Source organism: Lissotriton helveticus, chromosome 11 (genome assembly GCF_964261635.1).
Source record: "Lissotriton helveticus chromosome 11, aLisHel1.1, whole genome shotgun sequence".
NCBI lineage: Eukaryota > Metazoa > Chordata > Amphibia > Caudata > Salamandridae > Lissotriton > Lissotriton helveticus.
In genome coordinates this window covers 387383388-387406435 of record NC_136072.1, presented here as the reverse complement: position 1 = coordinate 387406435, position 23048 = coordinate 387383388, and positions in this window count along the sequence as shown.

Genomic DNA, 23048 nt, shown 5'->3' with positions numbered 1-23048 from the left:
ACGAGATCGGGGCCCATTCACGGTAGGAACATGGCCACTCCACCAAGTGAGACGGTCACAACTGCATATGTGCAACACTGGCACTAAGCCACTAGCCCCCAAGTCCCTCTTTGACTGGCCTGTCAGGGCGGTTGGATTGTATCCCAGCTGGGGCCCCCAGCAGCAGCGAGTAAAAGGCCAATTCTCAAGGCTAGGTCACCATCAGATGCAGTCTTAGGCAGGGACACACCGCCCTTGAAGGCAATAGCTGAGCCTGGGCCTGGACTCCCCCCAGGTCTCAGCGTCACTCCGCTTCCAAGCTGGATTGGGGGCCATCCTCAGCCCGTGCCTCGCAGGACCACTGCTCCCGCCACTTACTCCAGCTCCTCTGTTGCACCAGTGCCACTCCACACCTTGCACCACTCTCGCACTTTGCCGATGGGCCCGTCAGCACCTACTGCTCCACGGGGAGTTGGCCTTGTACTCACCCTCTGTAGGCCGCTCTATGTGGCACCACCACGTAGCTCCGGACTTGCCCGCCAGCCACGCCCTCAGCCCCCGCAACACCGCTGGTAGTAAGTGCCAGGGATATCGCCGCCACCTCTAAATGTTGCCCCCTGGAGTTAGGGAGGCACTGTCGCTCGCTCTCTCGGACCAGAATCCCCAGGGGATGGCCTCGCCACCGACTCCCGGCTCCAGCTCCGGGCCTCGCTGGTTACCTCCGCCTCGTGGTTCCTGGCCCCGGGACTCAGACAGACCCTCTCTCAGGTCCGTTGGAGGCAGCGAACCCCCTGGCGCCACACCACTCAAGGCCTCAACACGCAAGGCAGTCAGGGCTCCACCAGCTCCAAGTACGGCAGATGCCACAGCCACTGGGGCCCTCTCCGCTACCACCGGGCTCCCCGAGGCAGCCACCGCACTGTCTCCCCTGAGCTGCTGCAGCCAGACTCAACAGGAGTTGCTCACAAGCCCGACCCGCTGTCCATCAGCAGCACAGCCTGAGGTCACTTCTTGGCCCTCTCTATGGTCCATAAATTGCCAATTGATGCCTTGTATCGTCCTCGGCGAGTGGATCCCCAAGAAAACAATGCTACTCTGCTACCATCTTGGCCACGCCCCAGTTTAAGGGTTGTAAAACTACAACACCCCAAGGGTACACCTCTTTTTCCTCTTACCTCAGAAGCAGTAGCCAAATGGGCCATGCAATACCCACCCAACCAGACTCCTTTTTGGCAACAGTCTGCCAGGCATAGCCGCAGTAATTATCCCATAAGTGCTATTTTTATGACCTAGAAATAGTCATTTGATGTACGTTAATCCTTTTCAAGAGCTTGGAATTGGGTTTGGTTTGGTTGCAGGGGCAGTGGGGGATCAATTTGCTGGTGGCCAAGACCATCCAGTCTACCTTGAGCTGCCGATTGTGATCTTTTATGCAGAAATAGGTTCCCTGGTTATGGTGATTGTTTTGTAGATAGAAAATGTAGGGGGATGTGTACTAGAAAGTGGAGGAGCAAGTTGTTAGCCTCCTTGGCTTACCGATACGCTCCACCACTTACGAAACGCAGGGCTGCCCCATATTTACAAGAATGTGGTGCAGCCTTGCGTTTCCTCCTGCGATGGCACTAAGTTTAACAACTTAGTGCCAACACAGACACGCTTGCACCAAAGTGCAAGGGACTCTGTGTGCAGGGGAGGATTGGCTGTGTGTAGGAAGGTGTGCCTTCCTGCACATAAACAATCCGAAAACGCCATTTTGTAACTTTCATGTGTGCTGCTTCATGCAGCACACATGAAAGTTACAAAAGGGCATTTTTTAAAAGTTTGTTTATGTACAGGAAGGGACACCTTCCTGTACAGAAACAAACTATGGCATTTTGCTTTTTCCATGTCTGCTGCACAAGTCAGCACACATGGAAATAATGCATTTCTCCTCGTTTCGCCAACTTAAGACCAGGATTTTCCTGGTCTTCATTTTGGCACTGCCTCCTATGTACGCCACCCTTGTACATAGCAGGCAGCATCAAATACAATGGGTGTTGCAGTGGAACGCCCACCACAACACCTACTGCACGTCCCTGTCACGCTAACCATAGCGTGAAATCGAGCCTTATGTACAAGGCAGCGTTAAGCCACGTTAAGTGGCTTAAGGCTGCCTTGTACATTAGGAGCAGCCCCTATCACCACCACAATGTCACTATAGGTGACGTTATGGTGGCGATAGGGGCTTGTACATATGCCCTGTAGTGTTCTGCCGAGGTTGTCCACTCAATATCTCTTGGCTGCATGGCAGACTCTTTAAGGGGATGTATATAGTAATTATGTTGGAACACTTCTGCCAACGTTATGCATACTGTCAAGTTATGTGATACATGGTATTTAAGATTTGGCAATTGATGCCTGTATATGCAATTCAATCATTACATCTTTTAAGATGTAAGTCGTTGATATGACCATTTTATGCTTTTTTATATATTTTTGTAACTTTAAAACCTGGATGACCTCTGTAGAGGTAGCTCTGCTGTCAGAATGTTTGACCTGTAACCCAGGGTAACCAAAACACATGAACATTTTTGCTGTAAGAGGCCTGAGCCTGTAAACTCTGTGTTACATGAGGGTAAGCCAAACGGAAACCTAGGCCAAAGAAAGCCTTTTATATCAAGAAAGCAGGTAATGCTTGTTGAAACCGAGGCAATCTTGGTAACGTGCGGTCTGAAGCCAGGCCGGTAAATAATTAGGGGTCCATTAGGATGGCGGTCGGAAAACCACCACGACCGCCATGGTAGCGGAAATCAACCGTCAGCTGGTACCGCGGTAAAATTGGCGGTCCGATTAGGATCAACGGCCCAAAAATCCCGACCGCGGTGAAACAACGCCACGAAAGACCGCCGGTAGCGGGCAGAGCCGGTGAAAATCCATCCGCAGCGGTTGGATTCGTGGCAGAAACACACTAAACCGCCACCAGGCCAATGGAGTGACTGCATATAAAATTAGGATTCCCCGATGTGACAGCGGTACTGTCCGCTGTTTCAGACCGCTGCAATCAAAAACAGTGATGAATGGGAGAGCCAGCAGAAGGGCTGTTACATAACCACCGCCGCAGATGCTCCGTGACAAAAATGGCAGTCGACCAAAAAAACACACCACCAGGCCACCAAGTGCACACATCAAACTAGCTCTGCCCCAAAACCACCTAACACACACAAATGACACACCCCCATGGCAACTTCAAAAAATACAAATCCCAGGACAACCCATACAACACACCTGACAGCAATATGCCATTTTGACACACCCACATAGCTGAGTAAAAAACCAGCCCCTTTCCTGACCAGAATCCTTTGCACTGCTCCAGCCCTGAAGGAACCAAACCCTGTAGCACATTGGATAGGCAAACCAACACACATCCCACCAGCACCACAACACACACACACATACAAACACACACACCACTCCACCACCTTTACAACTTCACCACAAAATATTTGCACATCACACACCATGGCACAACGGAAATGCCCAAATTCACAAAGAGTGAGTTGTCAGTCATGGTAGATGAGATAATCAGAGTAGAACCACAAGTGTTTGGTACCCTGGTCCAACAGACACCTTTAGGCACCAGAGCACAAATGTGGGAATGGATAGTCGACAAAGTTAATGCAGTAGGGACCACCCCATGCTCCAAGCAGGAAATCATGAAGTGGTGGCATGACCTGAAGAGGATGGTGAAAGAGAAGAACAACAAGAACCGTCAGCTGGCTCAGATAACTGGCGGTTGCCTTCCCATTTCACCAAGAACATTCACTGCATGGGAGGAGAAGGTGCTTGCCATACTGCATCCAGAGAGTCTCACAGGAATAACCGAGGGAGTGCAGACTGGTAAGTACAAACAAATGTATACCATTACACTGCCATGTACCGTATGGTACAACTACAAAGCTACACCTCCTAGGCTCAATCCCATTCATCTGCACTACAATACCCAACATAGGTCTCACAGATGTAACATTCACCCCATCTGATTCACCCCAAAGGTAGCCAGCTACATTCCCTGGGTAGTATGTGTGCAGGCAGCCAGCACTACAAATCCCGCCAGGTCCCCTTGTTCCACAGCTCAGCAAGATGGAGCACTACCCGACCCCCAAATGCATGTGTCAGCCATTGGATTAATACAAACAAACTTACAGGTAGGTAGCCATCTTCTCAGGGGCGGCAGTTTGGGGGTGTGAGACCTGTACTACAACTTCCACCAGGCCCCCTTGTTCCACCCCTGAGCAGGATGGAGCACTCCCCCAGAAGCATGTGGCAGCCATTGTATTACAACAAACAAACCTAACAGGTAGGGGGCCATCTTTCCAGGGAGGTGTGTGTGGGGGTGGGAGGCCTGCACAACAATTCCCACCAGGCACCCCAGTCCCACCCCTGAGCAGGATGGAGCACTCAAACACACAACCAGAGGGATGTGTCAGAAAGTCCACCCCAATGTGACAACAGAACAGGTAAGTAGACAGTACATGCACCCCACCATTCCTCTCAAAAAGCATGAAGCCATATGACACCACCAGCCCTCAAATCCCACCAAAATCGACACAGATACAATAACAAATTGCAGTGTGCAGACAGCTAAGCATATGTAACTCACCAAATCCCATGTTGAAGAAAATCAGGGCACAAACACGCACAGCACTGAATCCTATCTGTAAGTTCCATGGGGGCTGAACTTGAAGGACCATATGAAAACAAAGCAAGCATGGTCTGTAGAACAAATATATCAAAGCACAGGACATGGCAAAGGTATGCATGAGATGACAACGGCTAGTTTATGCACAGATGTAACGCCTGCCAGGTAGAGTAATCAGCAAAGATGCCTCACATCAAGTTGTATTTCCACTAGTTGTCAGATGAGAACAGGCCTTTGTAATCAAAAATTCTACACGTGGGAATGGTATCCATTGACATGTCACACCATGGAAAATTAATGTATGTACCTCCACATCATGTCATGTAGCACATTACTGTGCAGACATACAATGTGAGAACTAGTAAACTGTTTTTTGCTTAACCTGGAAATAAGATACATTGAACACCAAGCTTGAGGGGTGCACCTAAATGACCATTTCCCCTCTGTCCCATAGGTGACCAAGAACTGACTGCAGAGGATGACAACACCAACCCGCAGAGCCAGTCTCCACCCCAGGAACATGGACTCTCTGATGATGACTCCCTGGATTTCGAGGATGCGGACCTGGAAGCAGGCCCATCTGGCATGCAAGGGTGCAACAGGTTCCGGGATCCCACTGTCTCCCCCACCACCACCTCAGCAACAACAACAGCGACGCTGACCCCTGCTGTGACGATCTGTGCGGCCTTTACCACCCCCACCAGTGCTGCCTGCAACACTCTCCCTGCCCCAGAGGATGACCACCCCACCCCACCAACTGAGGAGGCCAGGAAGAATAGGCGGTGCGTACAGTGGTGAGGCACCAGGTCCGTGACAGCAGAGCAGGTGGGAGGTCAAGAGGGAGTCTAAGCCAACTGTAAACTGGAACTGAAGCCCTGGACAACATCACCAGAGTACTTGGGGCCTTTAAATGGGACAAACGGGCCAGGCTCATGAGGATTCCCGTAAGCTCCTCCTGTTGCTGAGGTCCATCGACATCCGCATGTTCCAAATCGCGGACCTCTTGCACCAGCTAGTGGCGGTTCTGAGGGACAGGCCTGCGACACAAACAACAACTCCACCTCCCTCCCTTGGCACGCAGGATGACAGTTCCACATCCTTCCCTGCGGCCATGGAGAGGGGACACTCCTCAGACCCCACTGGCCCCAAAGCATAGGCCCCACCTGCCAAACGACCAAGGGTCCCTTTAAAGAAATACAAGGGAGGAACCTGTGGCAAAGCACCTGCCAAATGCCAGTCAGGGAGCCAGCCATGATGTAATCCTTCTTCACCTTGCCATTGACTTTGTTGAATGTCCTTTCCCACACAGCCATGTTAAAGGTATCCATCTGTTGGACTGGGCCACCACATCCATGTGGTGACTACTGGGTTGTCTCATCTTCTATCACTGACAACTCATTGCTTCACTAATCACCTTTTGTAAATATTTACTCCCCTGTCACATGTACCCATTGTAAATAAACACTTCTTACACACCTATGTTGTTGTGTCTACTCCGTGTTTAACACAGGATGTGCAATGTTCACCATGATTACAATGTTCCTGGAGCACAGATTGTTTGTAGGCAAGGAGAGGCTGAAAGGACCTAGGGAAACACAACAAAACAACATTCAGTAGTCACGCAGTGGCATCACAGCCATCACACAATACTTATCACCAAGGTACTCAAATCTGCACACATTACAATGAGCAATAGTACCGTCATAGACATCCTGTATCTGTGCTAAACTACCCTGTCCCAGAAACATTGGCAGCCAGCACTGAGTCAACAGGAGGCTGAAGTCATTAAGCCCACATAGAACTTTTCACCAACAACAACATCAGCAGAGAAGGGCCCCATTGTACATTGTCACTCACCTTCAAGTGAAGTAGCAGTTGATAAGCTGCTGAAGCAGGTCGACACCTTCCTCCTCTCCACTATCCTCGTCACTGGACATGGGTTGGTTTGCAGGCAGGGGCCTCGGCTGCTCATTGGCCTCCGGGAGCAGGGGGATCTCCTTGTGCAAGGCCAGGTTGTGGAGCATGCAGCATGCACCTACAATCTGACACACCTTTTTGGGCGAGCGCATCAGTGCACCTTCGGTCTTGTCCAGGCAGGGAAGTCGTGACTTCAGGAGACCAAAAGTACGCTCTACCACACAACTTCCAGCGCCCCCCTACGCAAGTCGTTGTTACCTGCAGGGTAAAAGAATACAGGATTTAAAGGTATATTCCTTCAGACACTGCTGCCTGACACCCCTCACCACTGACTGCTGCTGCCACTGTCTCCACACATTGCTGCCTGATATCCCTCACTACTAACTGCTGTTGCTCCTGTCTCCTGGACCCAGTGATGTCAAGGACTGAGAAGATCAGGGCCCATCCCTTCACCACCGAGGGGCAGGAGATCCTGGGGGACAAGGGGCTCACACAGTATGGGAGGCTATATGGTGCTCCAGATGTCATGGTAAGTGTTTCAGAGTGGAAGTGAGAGTGCAGGGAGTGCACAAATGAAGTTGATCTACTGCAGTGTGGGTCTGAGAGTGTGGGGTTGTGTCATACACTGCCTAGCATGCTGACTGCAGGGGAAAGGGGTGTGTAGCCTATTTCACACGTTTCACTGGCTGCACATCAGAATGGGAGGGACATGTATTGTTTTGTCACCCATACAGTGATGCAGCAAGTGGGTTATGCAGGAGTCAGGACAGAAATTGCCTGTGTGAATGGATGTGTGGGTCCCTGATGTTCTTCATGGGCTCATCTGTGACACTACCAAGGGTTTGCGCCCAGAGGGTACTGATGGAAGTGTATCACTGAATGTACAGAGTGAAACATATGCGTTGTCTGCTAGACTATCCATCAGAGAGCTATCTCAGATCTGTAGATTACACACAACAGACCTTGTGAGAAGGGTGTGAGATTGTAAGATCGTGTCCCTAAATGTGACCTCCATGACACAGTGAGCCATTCACAGGGCAAGGACATTGAGGGCTGCGCAGTGTTGGACACAGTAAGTCTGCCCGGAAACATAATTTCCAATGCAATGTATGTCTTGCTCACCCACAAACTGGATAACAGATGTGGGCCCCCTACACAAAGCTTTCTGTGCTGGCATCCTGCATGTGTATGAGATGGGCAGGTACTGTGTCCACCCTCATACCTGCTTGCATTTTCGTATGAGTCTCCCATGCTAATGCACTATGTGAGATGTTGTGTTGTCTCTGCTAGATATATCTGTGAAGTAGTGCTGAGTTAGTATAATGCTCCCGTACTGAGAGATAGTGGTACATAACCCTGTGTCAGTGATTTCCCCCCTCTTGTCTCCCATGCCTACAGCTCAAAGTCCACCAGCGTAAGGTCATTGCACGCAAGGTGCAGGTTCTAGGTTTCTCTAACCAACGACGCACAAACTGTCACAAGAGGTGGGATGACATCTGCCGGCTGAGCAAAAATGTAGCAGAGATGATGCTGGGGCTGCTCCCTCAGTCTAGAAGGTTGGCGCGCAGGAGCATGACACCAGTAATGGCCCACATCTTAGCTGTGACACAGCCTGAGCTGGATTCACATTTGTAGGACCATCAGCAGCAAGCTGGGGGTGAGTATTCTGGGAAGGGTGACTTTGGTTGTGAGTGAATACATGTGTTCCAAGCCTGGGTCAGTGCTGTGCTCTGTGATGCTGCTAGTGTGTTGCAATCACTTGTAAGTGGCATCTCTGTTGGGTGCAGCTGTCATGCATTTTCCATACCTGTACTTTCTCATGTCATTGAAGTAATGGCCCTTGAGATTGCATTCTGAGTTGTGGCCTTCTGCCATCGTCTGCATTGGGGAAGTCAGGGACATCCCATGGAAGGGAACAGCAATGTGCCTCATCTAACTGTGCTTTCATCAATGTGTGCATTGCCTGACGTCATAATTGTGAGGACTACACATCTGACACCAATGTGCAACTGTAGTTGTGCCCCGAAGTACGACATGGTGGATGGCATGAGCTCATGGCCATTGTGGACTGATATATTGGAGTCTGTATCTGTGTTGTCGCCTTTTGCTGCCTCCAGAGGTGACTGTGGCAACATGTTGGGAGGTACATCTTTTCCCCCCTCAGGGCCCTAGGTATGCTCAGAGGGATCTGTATGTCTGGTTACACTGAGCCACGGGCAGTCTATCTGGCTGTGTGGTCATCACATGAGTCACTTATGCCAAGTTTGCATGATGACACACAAAAATCGACTTCTGATTTGAAGTTGCACAATGTTACTGCACAGGGTGGTGTGCAGCATGGGGATATCATCATCTTGTTTAGTGCTTTGCTTGCAAAGGATGTTTGTGTTAATGCCACAGAACTGACCCCACATCTCTGTCTCTTGCAGCATCTACCGTGGGCACAGAAGGAAAGGAGACAGACACCAGTCGTGAGGCATCAAGCATGACTGCTACACACAAGCACTCTGACACTGATGTGACCAGCACCTCGGAGAGGGACAGGAGTCTGCTTGAGGAATCACAGCCAGAGACACCAACCTCAACGTCATCTGACATCAGCGGTGACACATCTATGTTGGCGTGCAGAGGGAGCAGGAACTCTGCATCCTCTTCCACTACACAGCGTCCAGTGCCCACCCTCCCAGCTACTTCCACTAGTGCTGCACGTGCTCGCATCAGTAAGAAGGGAAGAGTGTCCTTCACTCCAGGCACAGCTGCCCCTACCCCTGTCTCCCCTGCTGCCATCAATGTTGAGGCTCTGGACCTTTTGCGCCAGCCATTTGTGGGTCAGACAACTCTCCGCAATGCCTTACTAGACCACAACAAAAGGTTGGCACAGGTAGTTGCCTTTATGGAGGGCATTTATTCAGACGTGGTTGGGCTAAACCAGACTGTCCAGTCTTTGTCCTCCACAGTGATGGCAGCCATTCTGCTGACACAGTTTCAGAGTCCAGCTCCAGTCCCTTTGGACACCACCCTGCCAGTGGATACATTTGGCGATAGTGACTACACACCACAGACCTCAAGCTCAAGATACAGCACATGCAGCACACAACAGCAGCAGCCCAAGCGGGCCAGAGAGCAAACACCATCCTCCCAAATAAGCAAAGCCACCCCAGAGCGCAAAGGCAAAAGCCCTTCAGCCGACACTCAGGGGCATAAAGCCAAGAAGCAGGCCTCAGGCTCACATGCCTCAGCGGCAACCCCAGCCAAGGACACTCCTGTCCAAAAAGGGTCTTGCAAAGAAAAGCAGACAGTTGCCGTGCCTGCTGAGGAACTGGTGCCTGCTAAGAGTCCACAGAAAAAGAGCTCCAAGGCAGATTCACCCACAACCTCAACTCCCATCCACACCCCTGTGAAGCAGGGTCTCATGCACACATGTGCCTACTCTGCACTTTGTACTGGCCATAGGTCTTGCTGTTCATTACTGTGTTTGCCTATTCCCTGTGCAGCTTCTCATGTACCTACTCTGCACTTTGGACTGGCCAATGGCCTTGCTGTTCCTTACTGTGTTTGCCCATTCCCTGTGCAGGATCTCATGTACCTACTCTGCACTTTGGACTGGCCACTGACCTTGCTGTATCTTACTGTGTTTGCCCATTCCCTGTGCAGGATCTCATGCACACATGGGCCTACTCTGCACTTCTTACTGGCCACTGGCCTTGCTGTTCATTACTGTGTTTGCCTATTTCCTGTGCAGCTTCTCATGTACCTACTCTGCACTTTGGACTGGCCACTGACCTTGCTGTCCTTTACTGTGCTTGCCCATTCCCCTTGCATGATCTCATGTACCTACTCTGCACTTTGGACTGGCCACTGGCCTTGTTGTTGGTGCCAATTGTGAGTATGCAGAGTGTGTGACTGGCAAGTCAGTGTTGTATTGTGTTGATCAGCCATGTGTCTTGATACTGTTTGTGTTCACTGTGCAGACCTGCTCAACCACACTGACATTATGGGGGTATTTCCTCATGCATTGCTATCACTTGAACCATTTTTTGCTCCAGAATGGAATGTGGGATGTGAAGTTGTACCATCCCCTATCTGTGCTTCTGATACCTACCCATTTAAAGTGAGCCCTCCATCTATTTGTGTATGGTGCTCTCCTGCCATGTCTACTGCTGATGTACACACCAGTTCACTCTCATGTCAGCTATCCCCTCGGGTTGCCAGTGTGTGTGCCTCCCCACCACTTCATTCGTTACACTGTACTTTGTGGTGCTGATGTGCACAGGACCAAATGTGCCACTCAGGACAGTTTTCCAATTGGTTATGTGTGATTTTCTTGTACTGGCTTGCAGTCAGGGTTGCTCATATGCATTCCAACTGTTTGTGCTGCACAGTCCTCTGGTTATGTTGTTTGCACCTGGGTGTCCCAGGCGTGTGCATCTGTGGGTGATGGGTAATCTCTATGTGTGTTTGCTGAAGTACTGCTACCCTTCCTGAGTGTGATGTTGTCTGTGTGCTGTGGTGATTTGGTGTTGTGGGGGTTCATGTTGTGGCACTCAGATATGTGTGCTACTGGTTTGGTTGTTGTGCACATACTGCTTGTTGTACATGCAGTGCTGTGAGTGTATGTTGCCTTGTAATTGCCTGGTGTGCATCCCCTGATGTAAATCTGTGTTTGCAATGTGATGGATTGGCATGTGCATCTGGTGTGTGTTTGCTGTGGGTGTGTGCAGTGTTTGGCCTGAGTAGTCAATTTCAGCTGACAGATGCTCTGTGTCTGATGTTCTGTTTTGCATGTCATTGTGTGCGAGTAGTTTGTGCATTGTGATACATTCAGATGTGTGTTGCAAGTGTAGTGTGCATTACTTGTGTGTCTGTCACACGCACTTAGGAGTATTCTTGTTCTTGAGCTTGTTTTGAGTGCACCATGGTGGTTTCTTCTCTAATATTTGACCTGTCACTTGTCATGATTGTGAGTGACGGTGTGGTGTACTCTGGTGCATCCCTGAGTGTGTGTGTTTATGGATGCACCCCAGGGAGTGTGATTCTTTGTCAGTGTATTCACAGTACATTATTTACACCATTCTGTGTGTTTGACACTAGTGTTGAGTAGTACAGGTGTGAGGAGGGTGGAGGAGGGGTATGCGTGTAGGGTCCAAGTTGTGTTGAACAGTCATGGAATGTGTCACTGGGCCCTGTGTGTTGTGGTAATGACATACACATGTCAAATAAGTAGGTACAGATGTGTGGCTGATCACTATTTGACTTCAGACACTTCCTATCATCCCTGTGCCTATGGATGGCTTGCATTGATGTCTCCCTGAGTTGTTGCCCAGAGATAACTGTGGTTTGATTTCACTCACTGTACCAAGCATGTGTTATTGGTTGGCATAAGGGTGTTGTGATCTGTTCCTTCTCTTGCATGTGATGTACTGATGCTTTGTGGCGGGTTCCCATCACTGTCCAACTCACTTTTGTCTTGCCCATTTCTTGTCCCCCATTGCTGTTGCCATCTGGTTTGTGTATGTGGCAGTGTGGGGTGTGTCTAGGTGACTTGACAGGCATTGTATCCAGTTAGGGTATTGTTCATATTTAATGTGAGTCTTCATTTTGTGCTTGGACTCAGTTTGCTTGACATGCGTGTAGTGTGGGTGTGGGGAGGAGGGTTGCCCTAGCCCTGTGCTTCTGTGCTGTGGGTTCCACTTCAACCCCGCCTGCCGAGACAGTCTCCCTGGTGGTTTGGTGTGTTGTGCAGGGTCTGGGTTCACCTGGCAGGTTATTGTGCAGGGGGGTGCACACAGCAAGTCCCCTGAAGGTTGGGGGGTGCCAAGTGTGTAGTGGGTTGATGTGTGGCCCTATGATCTTTGTGGACTGCCCCTGCCTGGCGCTGGCCCAGCCTATTGCATTGTGCGCAAGTTTTCCCGCATCTTCACCGCTGCGGTACAGTGACCGTGACATTGCATTGATGTCGCAGTTGATGGGTGACCTGGATGCGGAAGGGTAATTAAGTGACAAGTAGGACATGTGTGGGTACACTTGTGGATGTGTTCCTGTCCCCACCAGGGTGTCAGGTGTGGACAGGAACCGTATATATGCCCATGAGTTGTGTGTTGTCGTTGTGTGCGGAGTTGTATCATTGCGTACCTGTGGCGTTGACCGCGCTGGTATTTAACTTGCTGGTAGTGTATCAGGTACAGCACCGGGAAGACGTCTAGAGCTGGATCCATTGCGGTCGGGACCAGGAGTCTGGTTTGGCGCTCCGCTGTCGTGCTTCTGCCATCTCTGGTAGGGCAGTTTCTCTGCTGCGGTGTGATTGGCTGTTTGGGTCATTCTGATTTGTACGGCGGTCGGGTTGTCATTCCGCTCGCCGGTGATACTCTATTGGCTCCCACCGCCGCGGTGGCGTGCACATTCTTATGGCGGTTCACGTCACATCGCGGCGGAAGGGAAATGGGATATGTTTGCCCAGATTAATATGGTGGGCGTGAGGACCGTTTCTTGCGTGCGGAAAATGGCATTTTCCGCCAGCACCTCGGTGGTACCTCCACCCGCAATCCTAATTGGCCCCTATGTCTTGATATTGAAAAACTGGGACTGCAAGCTCTTGGTAGCCAAGGTGATATTTCTATTACACAATGCTCGACCTTTAAAATAGTTATCAAATAGTTCTGGTGTCCCAAGTTGTAGCCTGTAATATTGAGGTAAACCGTGGTACTGATTTAGGTTTTGAGTCCAAGCAATGCCTTCCCTGAGTAGCACAATATTAGGCATAGCCTGTAATGGTGTCCAGAGAGATGGTGCTGCTGTTCAGTGCTTGAATGTGTAAGAACGCGTGACTTAAGAGACTGGTCGCCGGCCTGTAGCTTGGAAGCGCAATCTAAAATCAATCAAAAAGGCATACTCGGCAGGGAGGGAGAAGGTCGGGCCTGCACTTTGCACAAATAGAAATTGGAAACCCACATAAGGCATAGATCTGCTGAGTGTTGCCAAAGCCTTGGGCAGCAGTGCAACGTGGTCACAGCTCTGTCTGAGGGGAGGGCTGTGGTTTTGTATGATGGGGATGCTTGGATGTATTAATAATTCATTACTAATTAGCACATATACTACAAAATGTGCTTTGCAGTCATAGGCTGTGTATTTCTGTTTACCAATATCGATGGAAATATATTGATCCTAACTGAAAAAATAGTTGTGTGTGCTTTTTCTTGTTTTTTAAAACATCTCTTTAAGTTACGTGTCACACTGATCTGGATGTTAATAGAAGCTTGTGAATTTAGACCCCACTGTATATGGACTATGGCTTGCACAGTGGCTGTTGCCTGCATGGTCTGGTCTATGATGAAACCCATATTTTATATTGTTTTATTTATTTATTTTAAGAGTTTTATATAGCGTTGGCTACATCCGTAGGTATAAAAGCACTTTACATAAGGTCAGCAAAGTTACAACAATAATAACAATTTATGTAACATCAAAATATATGAGACACAATAACTGGAGAGAAGGAGAGATCAGTAGAGAGGGATGGTGGGCATGACAGGGAGAAGCGGAGAAAAACTGTGCCCAAGGTCCGGCTGGGCAGGTGAGGGTCAGGGGGTGAACCAAGTCTGATCTCCTCATTAGCTGAACAGAGCAGCTCCACCGGGAGTTGGATATCCTCGGACTCCGCAGTAAAGAAAGAGGTCATGTGTCCTCAGGGAATGTCAGAGTAGTGCGGGGGCGGGAGGGGGAGGATGTCCATGGTCAAAAAGAGATCTAGAAGTCCTCTTGAGGTTATGCATAGTCCAGGAAGGGATGAGTAGGTAAAAGTTCAGCAAGGGGGAAGGAGTCACCAGTGTCGGCCATGTTGAGGTCAGGCATACTGGGATTCTTTTCCAGACTGGGAGTGAGCCAAGTGCAACAGAGCTTTGTGGGGAGGGAAGGGACAGACTCACCCCCGGTGTCCCTAGGCTCTCGAGGTGTGCACAGACCCTGAAAGGGCGCTTGGGCACTGTACCCATTACGGAGGGTAGCGCTGTGGGAGCCGCCATTAAGCCTCGCGCATGGCGGTGGGGGACCGCTTACCTCAACCTTCGGCAAACAGGTGTCTCAAGGCTTAGGGCAAACAAACCGGCATGTCCGCTGCGGTCAAGGGATGTTTTTAAAGCGCAGCAGATGGGCCACACAGCTCCGGTATTTCAAAGTTGGGCCCGTTCAATCCTATGCGCCATATTGAGGCAAAATCTTCGGGAAGGTCATTGGCTGAAATCCCAGAGTTGCAGCATCTGTTTTGTTTGGCGACCACGGCGGCAGATGTTCCCGACCTTCAGACATCAGGAGGTGGGTTAATTATCTGTTAAAATGGGGTTTGAGGGCCGCGCTAGTTGTTGAACATTGGGCTTTAGCAGAGCAGAAGCTCAGAGCGGACATGATGATCCTGGCTCTGCCTTATCATTTTACTTTTAAATGTGTGTCCAGTACTGCAGTACTCACTAGTGGGCCTGCTGGGTTCCAAAGTACTGGTTGATGGTACAGTTTTTGTGGGGCTGGCCTCAGGGCAAGGCCTCTAGCCAGACCCCACACCCAACTCTCCATGAGCACTCAACCCCGTGAGTGCATGACAACCTCCAGACAGGCCCTGTGCCCATCCTTCTGGGGGGGGCATCCCTCTGCTAATTGCGTCCTTCAGTCATGTTCAGCATAAGGTTGAGCGCAAGGCCTGACCTCTGGCCAGGCCAGATGCCCATCCTTCCATAAGCTCCCAACCCCTTGCTTCAGACATACTTCAGAGGCCAGCCAGCCCCTGCAGGCAGTCAGCCTCTCATGGGCACCCAACCCTGCAATGCCACAACTAGGCCCTGTGCCCAACACAACACTGGTGCTCAACCCTATCTGCACATGACCTTTGCCCGAGTGCAGTGGGGGTTGACCGCAGGGCATGGCCTGAGGCCAAGCCTAATGCCAACCCCACCACTGGTACCAACTGCCTGCTGCACTCTCCCTTTGCCCATGCTTTGCAGGGGATTGGTGCAAAGACCTGACCTATGGCCAGGTCTTACGCCCAACCCACCATTGGTGCTTAACCACACCCTGCACACAACCCTCAGTCATTCAAAGAAGTGGGTTGGACCTGTGCCAACCAGCTGCTGGAGAGCAAATCCCTACTGCGCACAGCATGCACAATGGCCATCGGCCACAGATTCTGGTCTTTGACCTTATCACCAGAACCTTCTCATAGCATTTTTGAACATTTTTAAAGCAGTACAATGGTACCACAGCAGCACAAGACTAAGTACCTCATTACCTCGGTGCCTCACTACTGTGGTACCTCAAGTTGTGCTACGCTGCATACCACAGTACCAAGCTTATGTAACATGCTACCTGTGACCAGAAATATTTTTTAGTTTTAATATATTTTGATTTAAAGGAGGTTCCCTGTAGGATGCCTCCTCCCATATGGTTCTGTTGGTCAAGGTATGTCCAACCTGCCCTTTATATAGCCATTGATCTTTTTTCGGACATCAGGACGAGTTCCCAAGGCCTATAACTGCAATCACAAAATATTCACCAAGTTGTGGTCAGCCAGTCAGAATCTTCCCATCCATTTTGGATAGGTCAATCAGACCATATCAGCAGTCCAGATAGCTCAGATGTTTTAACTAGTGTTAACCTCTTTATGCCCACACCTAGTTCTATTTTTTACTTTGACAGAGTTTTATAGAGCGCAAACTAGACCAGAATCGGGTATCAGAATGCTTTACATAGCACCAGTTGCATTACATGAGGACACATTTGTTTTTTTGTTAGGCACAGGGAGGTTAAGTGATTTGCACAGAATCACAGGATGATCAGCGTCATTGCCGAGACTCGAACCTAGTTCCCCAGATTTGAGGTCGACCGTCCTAGCTGTTAGACCAACTCCTCGCCTCTCCTCTAGTACCTTTTAAATGCTAACTTTTCAAAAATGGCTGAACAAATTTACAACAAATCACAAAAAGCATACTTTCTGAGTAAAGTTCTAGTTTTTTGTCAAATTTGGTGTAATTCCGTTCAGCTGTTTTTTCTGTATCAGAAAGTAAAGTTTCTATGGGTAAAGAAAATGGGAAACGACACATTGGGGTCCACCCCTGTTTTTTGCTCCCCGCTAAGAGATTAACTTTTTGGGGAGAGTTTCATGCAGATTTGTTAAATAGCACCAACGTTATGAAACATTAAAAATGGCTTCCCTGCGGAAATTCTAGCCTAACAGTAACTATACATATCTTCCTTAAAGTGAGATTTCAGGCAGCTTTCATCGGTACCCATTCCTCTGTTGTTGGGTCATTCAAATATTTCTTCCACCCACTATACCATGTGTAAGTGGGCCACCTAGCCATTGGCTCACTTCATTGTATGTGATGGCATTCTGCTCGTTCTCAAGGAGTACATCAATAATCAAAGTAGTTCCCTTCAGTGCCACTGGTTACTATGGAAATCAGGGCCAGATTGGGATGGCAACTATGTCCGACTGGCTAGTGGGTGGGATGGGTGAATAGCAAAAACACTGCTGCTGCGCTTTTGTTACAAGGGGACGATTTTACTGCACTGCTGCAAAACAGAACCCCATCAACAAAAACAGCCCCCACTGGTACAAAACCTCCCCCACCCTTCCGGCCCAGCGGGGAAATGCCTGGTGCCTGTTATGGCCAGTCCGGCCCTGATGGGAATGTTTGCATTTTGACACCTTTTTTTAAATATTGGCGAGGGTACGGAATCTGATCAACAACACAATTTTACAAATCCCATGACATAAAAAAACTAAGCCTTGACAAAGCTATAAGGATGCCACCAAAAGCCAGACCTATTAGCTTTTCAATGTCAGTTAAAACTTCTCACCATTGCTTTACTCTGCATATGGCTGGAAAAATGAAGTTTTAGTATTTCTTCCATCTGTAGTACAGTCACACAAGTGTAGACACACTTGCAAAAAGAAAATAACATGGTCTACCGATCAAGCATGATTTCTAACGTCTGCGATAGCTTGTGAGTATGACTGGATAATCTTCTTGGGTTTTTGCTGAAGGACACCGGCTGTTTACTGTCAAAATATAGAAGTAAAAAATATTGATGTAAAAATATAGAATGTAAAAATATTGACTCCCTATACTGAAACAGGTCAGTACAAAATCATAGAGAAAAAAATATCCAGGTAAAAAATATAGTTGCACAAAATATAGAATTTTATATATATATATATTCACTGAAAAAACCATAGGTTTTACACACGTTATAGTTAGGAAGTAGCATTTAAAAAACCTATGAAATTCACTGAAAAAACCATAGGTTTCACACCAGTTATAGTTAGGAATTAGCATTTAAAAAACCTATTAAATTCACTGAAAAAAACCATAGGTTTCACTCCAGTTATAGTTAGCTGCAAAATTTTACTCGCATAAAACCATTGAAATTCCCACGTTATAGTTAGTTGGACTCACTATAACTTGCGCGTGCAATGCACTGCTGATGACGTCACATATTACATCACTCATGACATGGTCAGTGACATCACTCATGACATCACTGATGACACCGTCCAGTTAATGTGTGTATTTAAAACAAATAATTATGTGTTATATATGTATATGTAAAAGTTGATGGAAGAATAAATGTTTAAATAAGTGTTTACATGGATGTTTTTAAAAAAAAAATTGATTGGGTAACTCGCTTATTAAGTGTATGTTAGTGAATACATATATTAGTGAGTAATGTTTAAATATTTAAATATATGGATTAGTGTTTCACTTTGTGTATAAGTGGCTGCATGGGTTGGTGAGTAGCTACATGTGTAGGTATATGGGTTATTAGATGTTTTTCTTAGTATCAGTATGAGTGTTTGTATGGTTTGGTGGGGGTATTACTTAGCACATAGATGCATGAGTGACTGACTCTCTGTTTGTATGTGTTTTGAAGACAGCATATGTGCAGGACTGTATGGGTGGATGAGTGTATATATGTGTGTGTTAGTGACTGAATGACTGTCTCACTAGTGTCTTTATCAGTAACTACATATGTTTTAATCTAATATCTGTGAATATGGATATATATGTGTATGTGTAAGTTTCCTTAGAAGTAAGCTGGTAGTGTGTGTATATCTGTATATGCAAATAAATGGATGTTCAATAGTTTATTTGCATGTGTGAGTATGTGTGTGAGTAACTTTTGGATGACTGTCGGTGTGTAACAGGATGTATAGGTGTATCACTACATATGATGAGTGAGTATATGTATGAGTGACTATATAAAACTGTTTGTGAATGAGTGGATGTGTATATAGACGGTGGAATTATTTAATTGGTTGTTGTAACTGATATGGGTATCTCCATTTTTTTGAAAATGTTAGTTTCTATTTTTGAATATGTGTTTCAAGGGTTACATTACAGTGAAAGGAGGTCTGGCACTCTGTCACAAGGATGGTGTCATCAGTGATGTCATGAGTGATGTCACTGACCATGTCATGAGTGATGTAATATGTGACGTCATCAGCAGTGCATTGCACGCGCAAATTATAGTGAGTCCAACTAACTATAACGTGGGAATTTCAATGGTTTTATGCGAGTAAAATTTTGCAGCTAACTATAACTGGTGTGAAACCTATGGTTTTTTCAGTGAATTTAATAGGTTTTTTAAATGCTAATTCCTAACTATAACGTGTGTAAAACCTATGGTTTTTTCAGTGAATTTCATAGGTTTTTTAAATGCTACTTCCTAAGTATAACGTGTGTAAAACCTATGGTTTTTTCAGTGAATTTCATAGGTTTTTTAAAGGCAATTTAATAACTATAAGCTATTTATAAATTATATTGTTTCATTATATTTCATTGTTTTTATTAATTGCGAAATATAAAATATTTTTTTAATGTATTCTATAGTTTTATTTTAGATTTCCGAGAAATGTTTTCATAGTATTACAAACTTTTCTTCACTGTTAGAATTACTTAGGGACTCCTTGTAAGTCTCAAAAGCTTTACAAACTGTTTACCTTACCTTCATTTTACCGTTTTCAGACTTGTCACTAAATGTTAAAAAACGTACTGTGGTGCGCGACCGAGTGCGCGCACCCCGGTATTTTGAAACAATAAAAAAGGTTTGATACTTTATCGGCATTGTTCTTGTGACCCCATATGAAGGTATTTAACATTTGACAATGTATACCTTTCCTCCTTTTCACATTTTAAAACTTCATTACATTAGACCGATACTTCTAATTCATGTACGTGTCCGGATTCCGTCACCGCGTATACGTCCTAATACGCGCATGTAAAATCATGTGACTTGAAAAGAACACTTCCTATTGGTTCATAGTAGTTTCTATTCTGCAATTTTCCAGAAACCACCAACTTCCCTCACTATCTATTTGGCGCTGAAGAAAGAACAACCTTTTTCATCTTTCCGGAGACTTTGGTGAAATGGCGGCCGCACGCAATTCTTCTTCAAAATCTGAAGAAAATGTTCATCATCCTTTAAAAAAAAAAAAAGGAACCTTTTATTTGTCAATTTTTTACCTTTCCTGAGGGGCAAAAAAAAGTAAATGCTCCGAAAGTAATGTGCACAATTTGTGGCTCCGTACTTTCAAGAGGAAATCCAACCAAAAAATATTCCTTTTCAATTCATAATATGAAGAGGCATATGAGCCAAGTCCACCCTGTGCAATATGCACAGGCAGCGACAAGAGCTCTGGCCACAGAACTGCCACCATCTGAGGCCAGTACTTCATCGACCAGATGACCTACATCTCCATCGACTGAACATATGGAGTTGAAACCATTTATGTCAAAAGTGCATATAAAATGCAACAAGTGCAAAGGATTGATTGCATACGGGGAGCAGAGCCTCATTCTTATTGAAAAATGATTTCATGACCATAAAAGATTCGAATGCATCTAATTTTTTAACAACTTTAAATGTTCATGTTTTAAAGTTCAAAAATTTGGTTCCAGTTTTACAAATTATAAAGAATAAAAAACTTTTTTAAAAAAAAAAAAACACAAAAAAACTGTTCTTTTCAGAACTACCTCATTGTACCAAAAAAGAGCTCTATTAATAAGCTAAAGTATCGCCGCATTTTCAGAACAATAATAAAAGAATGCGGCAATACTTAGGGCATATTATGAAGAAGACGTGATAATTTCTCGTTGCTTTTATTGGCAGAACACAGTAACAAAAGCGCCGATAATCGCCTTCATAATATGAGCCATATTATCATGGATGGACGATACAATATCGCCGTTTCTATCGGCAGGAAACTGCCGATAAAGTGGCGATAATGGACTTGATGATATGCTGTATGAAATTCCTATCGTAGCCCATACTACATGTTTTCGCATCTCACATGGGTTTTGATAGGATTTCCATAGGGCATAATATGAAACCCATTATCGCCACTTTATTGCCAATTTCCTGTCGATGAAACCGGCGAAAATATATCGACCGTCCTTTATAATATGCCCCTTTGTTTTTCAAAATTCAAATTGAAATGTATGTTATATGCCTTTATATCTAACATTATGTTCGACTGCAATTTATAAAGCATATTATGGATGCCGTTTTCGCCGCTATATCGGCAACTTCCTGAAGTTGAAGGCAGCAATAAAAATTTTTGAATCTTTGTAAATGTTCTTGAACATCTTTATGAGAACGTCATAACACCGCCTGCGCTAAAAGCAATTTGCATGTGTGCCGCACACACAGTTAATGACATGCATAGTAGGCATATGTTAAACTACAAGCAAAATCTGTTTAAAGGCGAAAATACTATCTCGTACACGGCGGCTGTTAGAAAAACAGTTTAAATAAACTTGTTTATCGTACCAGTGCCACGAGCAGCTTTGATGAAGCATTTGGCAGCGTTAACGTGGAGGTGTGGAAAATAAAACTAAATCAACCCCCTCTCTTACTTACAAAGCACACATTAGTGCATAAAAACAACGCATGTTTAAACGCAGTAATGTCAACTACAGCAGGCTGTCACAGGGGTACTATCACATATGTATTCAAATTATGTTCAGACTGCCTCTTTTGTAATTCTCTGCTAACATGCACTCTCATCACTAAAAGTGAAATCATAGTCCTTCTTCTATTTTCATTTAATGTCCCGTTTTTTACGTTTAGAAATCTAGTAACCGTAAACAACTAGCAAAAATTATCACTTTGTTTGCTTACTTCCAATATTTTTTCGTAGACCAGCGGCCAATTTTAACGCTTAGGAGTGATAGAATTATCAAAGTTTAATTCTAAAACTAGTGATTCCCAAACTGTACACCGCGGCTCCCCAGTCCGCCGTAATGAGGTACCAAGGGCACGGAGCACACTAGGTTGCCTAATCGTCCGTAAATTCCACAGACGTCACTACCCTGTTATGTGTAACTGTATCCATCTCAGAGAGCTGCGCGCTCCTCCCCTGTGATAACGCTGACAGACCCTGCTGAAACGGCCTTGAATTGTACTGCAGCAGGAGCACCCAACCCGCCCATTGGAATTCTCAAAGGAGCTTCCTGCCTCAATGAACAGAAGACATTGTCTTACATAAAAAAAGTTAAACCACCAGCATGGCATATTATGAAACAGTTTCTTTAAAAAAGGCTATGAAAGAAAATTAAGAAATCAGATTAACGTTCTTTCATTGTCTCATGAATTTTAAACAGCAGTATTTTCATTAACATATTCAACAAAACCATGGTTACTGCTTTTGTACTTAAAGGAAGTAGCACCTATTTTCAAAGCCAATAGTCTTTGCTTGTTGTTTGTGTGAAGGTATTTGCTGATCTACATATCTGCATGCAATCAGACATACAATATACCTCCAGTCGAGCACCACACTATACTACACACATATTTGTAGTTTAGGTGCTTTAATCTGCACACAGAATAACATCCAACACCTTCTTTGAAAAGACTCCTCCCTTTTTTTAAACAGTGCTTAAAGTCAGAGGCTGATTGGCAAGGTGGACATTCGGGCATGGGCCGAAGGGCCGGTGCCTCAGTGCCCTCTGTGGGCCGTTTTTTTCTCCCCTGTCCCAAACCACAGAGAGTGGACTTGGAAAGGGGAGAAAAAAAAAAACGGCCCACAGAGTGCACGGAGACAGACAGAGAAAATGAAAGCAGCCTCGCTGTGCGGCCGGACACCCCTGGCCTGCCAAGCAATGAAGCTAAGGCTGGGCTGGGGAGGGGTGATTGTTTGCAAGAATCGGCCTCCCTGGGGGCCAAGTGTTTCTCAGGCCTTTGAGCCATTTTCACCTCGGCCCGCCTGGGCCCCATGCAGCCCATGCAGCAAGTATCTAAAGCAAACAAAAGTGAGAGGTAGCATACAGTGTGATACCACAGAAAAGTGACGTGTGTAAGTTGCAAAAGAGTAGCATACACAGGTACAACAGTAATACTACAGTAAATGGTAAACACTCAAACTGCCAGAACACACTGGGAGTGCACTTCCCATGCACCAGCTTCACCTCAACCTCCCTCTGGCTACCTG